Genomic DNA, 7,904 nt, shown 5'->3' with positions numbered 1-7,904 from the left:
AGCTACACAGTTGGAATCTAATAGCTGCATTATTCGCTCCATGTAGGTAAAGCACAAACTCTACCTGACAGCTTCTATGCCCCCATTACTCTAAGGAGGATTGAAGTACATATTAGCAATTTCATTCCTTGATGGTGATATCTGAGGAGTTACCACACTTACAGATCCAGGGAGTCAATTCAGTGAGTAGGTCTGACTTGGAATCTCTGCACGTGTAATTTTCTCCAGAAGCTTCCTTTTGCTTTCTTCCCCAGTCAAAATTGCCCTTTATATTCCAAGAAAAAAAAAAAAAAAAGAAAACTCTGGGTCACTATAGGTAGAACATACACTTTGAATCACTCTTCTAAGAGTGATAATGTTTATTTTCATCCATTGATGTCTTCCTTCCTTTCCATTAAGTTCAAAAAATCACTCATGGAAATGTCCCTGCCCATGACTGGAGGTGCAGACCAAGTCTATTTTGTTGGCCTACATGGGAAGCAAATCCATGATGTTCAAGTAATATGCTTGACCTGAGGAGTCTCCATATTGATACCTTGATTTGAAGATTTGTACACTGTCTTCATTGAAGCCTCGTGGAAAGCATTACTTTATATCATATTTGGTGATAGTGTATTAATTCTACAAGTTCCTGCACAGTATTACCAGTTTCAAGTATAAATATCCACAGTGTCATCTAATAGCAACACAACTGTAGTGTATATGTTATTCTTATCTGAGAACACAGTCAACCTTAAATACTTGGTATAAATCAGGGGCATGTAGAATGGAGGCTCTGAACAGTCTCCCATATAATGTCATGAACATTTATTAAAAAATCGTTCAGTAGTGTCTTTGTCAAACTCTCTAAGAGTTATCTCTCAGTAGTCAAGTCATTTAGTGGACATGGATTGTTTGTCCTTATTTGATAAGTACTGTCAATACTCTTTATTGCTAAAGAAATATGTTCAATCTCAAGTAACACTATGAGTGCTAAGAGGATCAATATAGTCTATAAAGCCTTGGATAACAGGGTCTAAACTCCTGCTGATATTTTAACTGAGTCAGGCTCTTCTTTCCTCAGTAGCATGCTTGCTGTTTGCCTATAGTGAGTTGGATCTGCATCAACCTGGTATGTGTAGGAAGGCCCCCCTGTGAATGGGAAGCCATGCATTGATGTAGGCATTGGGGAAATAGCCCTGGAAACAGGGATCAGTATCTTTATGGGCATTTGAACTTGGAGTTTTTTAAAAAGAACTTTTGACAAACTAGTAAAAAGATCGGTATTCATAGTATGTGAACACATTTCCCAGAAGTATGAAGACTAGGATGTGTTTGCGTACTTACAGAAAACAATAGCATTTTCTTTAATAAAAGTTTTCATGTGACTGCTAAGCCCAGAGTGCCAAGTGAGGAGAGATCTAGGCTTGGTGGGGTCTGAAGCTTGTGGAATTGTAGGGGATTCTTTAAGCAAAAGCAAACTAAATGACCATAAGGACCCATTCTCAGTGCCCCTGCCAGGCCTGTAGGGTATTATGAGGAGAACTCAGGCCTCATGGGTCTCAAGAAAAATCTTCTTCTCTGTGTGAGTTGTTTGGTAAAAGTGAGATCAAATCATTCCAAAGTACCTGGTAAAGGACAGGAAACTGTTCTTAAATAAGTAAATGTTAGGACTGGGGATGTGGCTCAAGCGGTAGCGCGCTCGCCTGGCATGCACGGGGTGCTGGGTTGGATCCTCAGCACAACAGAAAATTAAAATAAAGATGTTGGGTCCACTGAATACTGAAAAATAAATACTAAAAAAATAAATAGGGGCTGGGGATGTGGCTCAAGTGGTAGTGCGCTTGCCTGGCAGGCATGCGGCTCGGGTTCGATCCTCAGCACCACATACAAAGATGTTGTGTCCACTGAAAACTAAAAAAAAAAAAAAAAATATGTATATTAAAAAAATTCTCTCTCTCTCTCAAAAAAAGAAGGGAACAACTCATTGATGAGTTTATTTAAAAAAATAAGTAAATGTTAAAAATGTGATTTTTTTATACAATGGAATTTTACTCAGCAATAAAAGAGAATAAAATCATGGCATTTTCAGGTAAATGGATGGAGTTTGAGAAGATGATGCTAAGTGAAGTTAGCCAATCACAAAAAAACAAATGCCAAATATTTTCTCTGATATAAGGAGGCTGACTCATAGTGGGGTAGGGAGGGGGAGCATGGGAGGAATAGATGAACTCTAGATAGGACAGAGGGGTGGGAGAGAAAGGGAGGGGGCAAGGGGTTAGCAAAGATGGTGGAATGAGATGGGCATCATTATCTAAAGTACATGTATGAAGACACAAATTGGGTGTCAATCTATTTTATATACAGAGATGAAAAATTGTGGTATATATGTGTAATAAAAATTGTAATGCATTCTGCTGCCATGTATTTAAAAAAATCAATAAAAAAATAAGTATATGTTATGGTGAATTTTCCCTTTAAATCACAAAGGAAATATAAAATATAATATTCCTAGGTAATTGTGACTCAAAGTATATGTCCTACCTATAGTGATCCAGAATTTTTTTCTCAGAATATGAAGGGCACTTTTGACTGGGGAAGAAAGCAATATAATATATACACTTTTGAATATAAAAGTGTAAAATAGCTTAAATGATTTGAAAGTATTTATCTAGGGTTTAGCTGTAGCCTCAGGTTTCTAAATAACAACGATGAATTGAACTTTAGGATATTTTCCTCACTTATTTTTTTAGAACTTTTGAAGGGTTATTTCAACACACAAAGTTCTTTAGTGTGTCTTGTAAATTTTACACATTTCTACCTGCCTCTGGGACCCACTGATAATCCAGTTGCCTTAGGCCTGTGCTGTTAGTATTGAATAGCTTCTTAAAAACTGCATTATACATTTCTGTATATTTTTGAAAGGCATAAAACCAAATATAAAATGATTCTCCAAAATATAGATATGTCTTTTTTTCTAGTTTCAATTCTAAAGCATAAAATTATGTGCTTTGAATGTTTTTTCAAATCACTACTTAAGAAAATTCTGCAAATTCCATGATTTTGTCATTTTTTAGTGCTGCGAAATACAGATTGGACACAATAATAAACTTTCAACAGACAAAAAAAAAAAAAAAAAAAAAAAAAGAAAAGAAAATTCTGTACCACTTTTAAATACTGCCAAAGAGTGTGATAGTATGACCTCTCAGTCTTCTACAAAGGCATTGATTAACAGGTGTTACCGCTATTTAAGGCTTGCTTCTTGGAATGCTGAGGTATAACACCAGAGAAGCATGCTGAGGCAAGTGTAGAGTGGAAAGTAGAAGCTTTATTAAAGGACAGCAGAAAAGACTTCTCCCTGGAGGAAGAAGGGGACCCAAGAGGTGGAATCCATGGAAGGTGGAGGTCTTCCCTTTTTTATATAGTGCTAAGGTCTTCTTTTCAGCTTTCCCACATTCATGCCTTTTGTTTCCCTTTATCTTTCAGTGATAGAATGCAGGTGGGAAGACCCAAAAGGTGGGGAATAGATGGGCTGGAGGAGTAATCTGGGCAGGAAAGGCCTGGGGCAGCTTTTGATTAGCATTTTCCTATTTGCTGGGAGCTGTTTCATTAACTGTTCCTTAGAATGGGTTCCGGGCCTTGGGGACATTAACATTTCAATTTCCCCAAGTGTTGCTCTGGTTTCCTGGACTCCATTCTCAATAATGGCCTCCTTTTCATTTATCTTACTTGATATTAGACTGGATTTACCTAACTACACTAACTACCTATCTGTAAATCTGGCTTCACTGGTACCCATTATTTCTTAATTATCTAGGATAAAACTCCCATAGCTCTCTTACTTGTTTACTATTTGATTATAATTGTAACACTGAAATGTTATCTGCTAAATTGATGAGTGCAGTTTTGCAGATAGGAAAGATAAAGACTTTAGTGTCCTCTAGGACATTAATTAGTTTTTATGTAATCTAGCCATCTCTTTCTCATGTCCTCTCAAAAATGCCTGTAAATTTCTACTTCCTCAAAAATGTACTTTCCCTGGATCATTTGTTGATGAGCTTACAAAACTTTCTGTATTTGCTTAAGAGTCAAACACTTCAATTCTTTTTAAGTGTTTGAAAATGGTGCTATGACATAGACATTGAACATATCATTGTGTGATCATAAGGCTGCTTAGTTCAGTTGTCCCTTTATACTGTATATCCTTTCTTATCCATTAGAAACTTTAATCTTCAATAATGGAATAGAGAGCTAGCTTGGAAAAGAGGTAAAAATATCATTAGATTCAAAATATTGGGTATTTTCAATATATTATAGTGAAAACTAATAGAAGCATAAAACATTTGACTTTCAAAAATTGTTATTATTGCTTTCTGATCACCATGTGAGCTGCTTCCTTAGGCCACACACTTCTGCCATAATGTCCTGCCTCATCTTAAAACCCTGAGGAGCGGAGCCTGCTGTCTAGGCACTGAGACCTCTGAAACGTCTCGCAGGCCAGTCTGCTCCGCCTCTACCACCGGTTCCGGGCACTGGACAGGAACAAGAAGGGCTACCTGAGCCGCATGGATCTCCAGCAGATCGGGGCGCTGGCTGTCAACCCCCTGGGAGACCGGATTATAGACAGCTTCTTCCCTGATGGGAGTCAGCGATTGGATTTCTCAGGCTTTGTCAGGGTTCTGGCTCATTTTCCACCTATCGACGATGACACTGGAGTCCGAGACCCCAAACAGCCTGAACCTCTCAACAGCAGAATGAACAAACTTCGCTTCGCCTTTCAGCTCTACGACCTGGATCAGGATGGGAAGATCTCCAGGCACGAGATGCTGCAGGTTCTCCGGCTGATGGTCGGAGTCCAGGTGACAGAAGAGCAGCTAGAGAGCATCACAGACCGCACGGTGCAGGAGGCGGATGAAGATGGGGATGGGGCTGTGTCCTTCTTGGAGTTCACCAAGTCCTTAGAGAAGATGGACATCGAACAAAAAATGAGCATCCGGATCCTGAAGTGATGCCGGCCACCCCCTGCATCTCTGGCCAGCTCCTGCAGGCCAGTCTCTGCCTGCGAGTCGTCCTCCGCCTTCATGGAGGCAGGGTCCCTACACCATTCTTATTTCTAAACTGAGCTCTGGGGTCAAGGAGAGAAAGTTGGAAGGGCCTATCCTTGATCTCAGGTCTGTGAATCCGTCAGCCATCCTTTGGTTGCAGGTGACAGAGAATCCAATGAAAACAGCTTAAGTAAAAAAAAAAAAAAAAAAAAAAAAAAAGGGGGGATTTTATGGGCTCACACAATTAAAAAGTCCCGTGTCTTCAGACATAACGGGATCCAAGGGCACAAATGATGTTGGGACTCTGTTTGACCCTTCTCCCGAGGGCTCTTCCCTCAGGGTGCAGAATGGCTACCAGTAACTCCAAACTTGCATCCTTCTAGCCTCCTAACACAGCAGGAGGATTTTCTTATTCCAATAATTCTAAGCAAAGAGTATCCTTGGCCCAACTGGGGTCTGGTCTGGTTGGTCAGGTTGGTCTCAGGCACTAATTCCTAGAGCCAGAAAATAAGGTTTGAAGACTCAACATTGAGCTACCATTAGGAGGAGGAGGGGAAAAGTGTGTGTGTGTGTGTGTGTGTTGTCTCTGTTCAGGCAAAACAAGATATGGCCATTACTGTCTGGTTGACCCAATGGAGGTATCTTTGAAATCTGGCCCCTTCAATAGATTTTCACTGATTTCATGAATGCATGACTGTGTCAATGAGGTGGGTGTGGTTTATGGGGGCGGGGGAGATGGTGTAAAAACAATAAACAACGTGTACTTTCAAAAAAAAATTGTTATTATTTGTATACTATAATTATAATAGTGGAATTTATTATGCCATATTCATATATGCATATATCATAATTTGATTAGTCTCATTCATTCCCCAATACCTTTCCTTCTATTCCTTCCCTTCTTCTCCCATACACTAACTCTATTCTACTGATCTCTCTTCTATTATTATTATTTTTTGTTAGTGCATTATAATTATACATGGGACATAACTAATTTGGTAGATTTCATTACCCATGACTTCCCCATGCCCTTTTCTCCTCTCTTCCTCTCTATCCCTTTCTTCTACTCTATTGGTTCCTGTCTTCATGAGATTCTTTTTTTATTCTTTTTTTCCCCCTCTCTTGCTTCACATATGAGAGAGAACATTTTATCCTTGAACTGTGTGAATCTGGCTTCACATATTTTATTTAGCATGGTGTTCTTTAGTTCCATCCATTTAACTAACAAATGACATGATTTCATTCTTCTTTATGGCTGAGTAAAAGTCTATTGAATTCATTTTTTCATCAGTTGAGCACTTGGGCTGATTCCATTGTAAAGGTAAAATTTCCAAGCTGATTCTAAGCCGCAGAGCCTGAGTTAAAGTGTAAAAGACCAGGCATCCTAAAGTTTCCAAAGTGCAGGGATTGGGTTAAAAAGTAAAAGACTAGTATTGTTAGAGTCCCTCTGCTACCCCCAAAACCTGTAATCCCTATAGCTGTTAGGACAATACTGGAACTGCCCAGTAAATATTTCCACTGACTTTCTGGTTGTTTAATAGCTAAGGGTTCCAAGTTGCTTGGCACATAGGCATTGCAGGACCTAAACCAATCAGTTTGAATGTGTACCCCACCTAGGAGCACCAATCACTCCTGCCCTGATTGTTCCCGCCAATGTATGCACTAATCCTGACTCAGGGTTGTTGTTCAATAGGGATTACAGGTTTTGGGGGTAGCAGAGGGACTCTAACAATACTAGTCTTTTACTTTTTAACTCATGATGATTTGTTTTTATGTATGCAAAGCCCCCCCGCCCTCTCCAGAAAGTGTACTTAAGCTCTGCTTGAACTCTGCTCTGGGCTCTGGGCTGCTCTCCCTTCTTGAGTGGGCACAGAGTCCCAGCGCGCTGGAATGGATCCCCAATAAATATCCCCTTTTGCCAATTGCATGGAGTCAGTCTCTTGGGTGGTCTCTCCCTCCGACGTTTCGCCAGACCCTTACACCACAACTTGAACTAAATCAGTATACTATAGTGATACGTGAATACCAATGATTATAGCAGTGTAATTTACAAAACACTTAGCATTTTAATTAGATTAAAATTAGAAATTGCATTCTTATGCTCATTAATATCACAGCAATAAAAAATTTCTTCCAAAATTATAAGTCGCAAAGTGGGGGAAAATATATACTATTTCTTATCTGTGCTGTAGCATTCATTAAATTTTTCCAGTGTACACTTTAGGATAAGGTATACTTGCACATATAAGATGTGCCTGGAGGCAGGGTCAATTATATCTAACCCATGGAAAAAAAATTGGATAAAGTTTGGTTTTTGACTAACAAAAATAACATTTTTTTTTATTTCATTGGGAGGTTATTATGAATGTGTCTGATATTTAAAATTATGAAACTTTCTAAATATTTTTAGGATGTGGCTTTCAGAAACTGTATTGCTTGTGGTTCCATCACCTGATTTAGTGGTTTTATTCTCTGGAGAAGGAATTGTAATGCCACGTGATTTTTGGGACTGGTGGACATTGGACTCTGTTTCCATAGCCCTGGGTGGTTTCTGGAACTTTGGCTGAAGCTTCAGTCTTCTTTGTAATGTCCTATTATTTGGGATATTCAAGACCCAACATAAAATTTCTCTAATATGTGAGCAAGCAGTGGAACCACTGATTGGAGTCCTGCAGGTTCAATTTCTTGCCAGAAGATTTAGAGCAGGTGCTGCCTGAAGGACTCAGACTCTGTAAGTCCTTTGTTATGTTACCATATAAATCCTTGGTTTGTCTGAGTGGTTGGTAAAGTTAAATTGAATACAGTGTTTCTAGGATTAGTGAACTGTTGGACAAAGTGGTGAAATTATCACTGCTGTCAACAGAAATTCACTAAGGGATA

At 39.1% G+C, this 7,904-nt stretch overlaps 1 pseudogene; it reads left to right on the top strand.

The window, feature by feature from the left end:
• The first annotated feature begins 3,192 nt into the window (after positions 1 to 3,192).
• Positions 3,193 to 5,779, top strand: LOC144372262 (calcineurin B homologous protein 2 pseudogene; annotated as a pseudogene).
• Positions 5,780 to 7,904: the final 2,125 nt, after the last annotated feature.

Source organism: Ictidomys tridecemlineatus (assembly GCF_052094955.1).
Source record: "Ictidomys tridecemlineatus isolate mIctTri1 chromosome 5 unlocalized genomic scaffold, mIctTri1.hap1 SUPER_5_unloc_3, whole genome shotgun sequence".
NCBI lineage: Eukaryota > Metazoa > Chordata > Mammalia > Rodentia > Sciuridae > Ictidomys > Ictidomys tridecemlineatus.
Note: the sequence above shows the minus strand (reverse complement) of the source record. Positions and strands in the feature narration are given on the sequence as shown.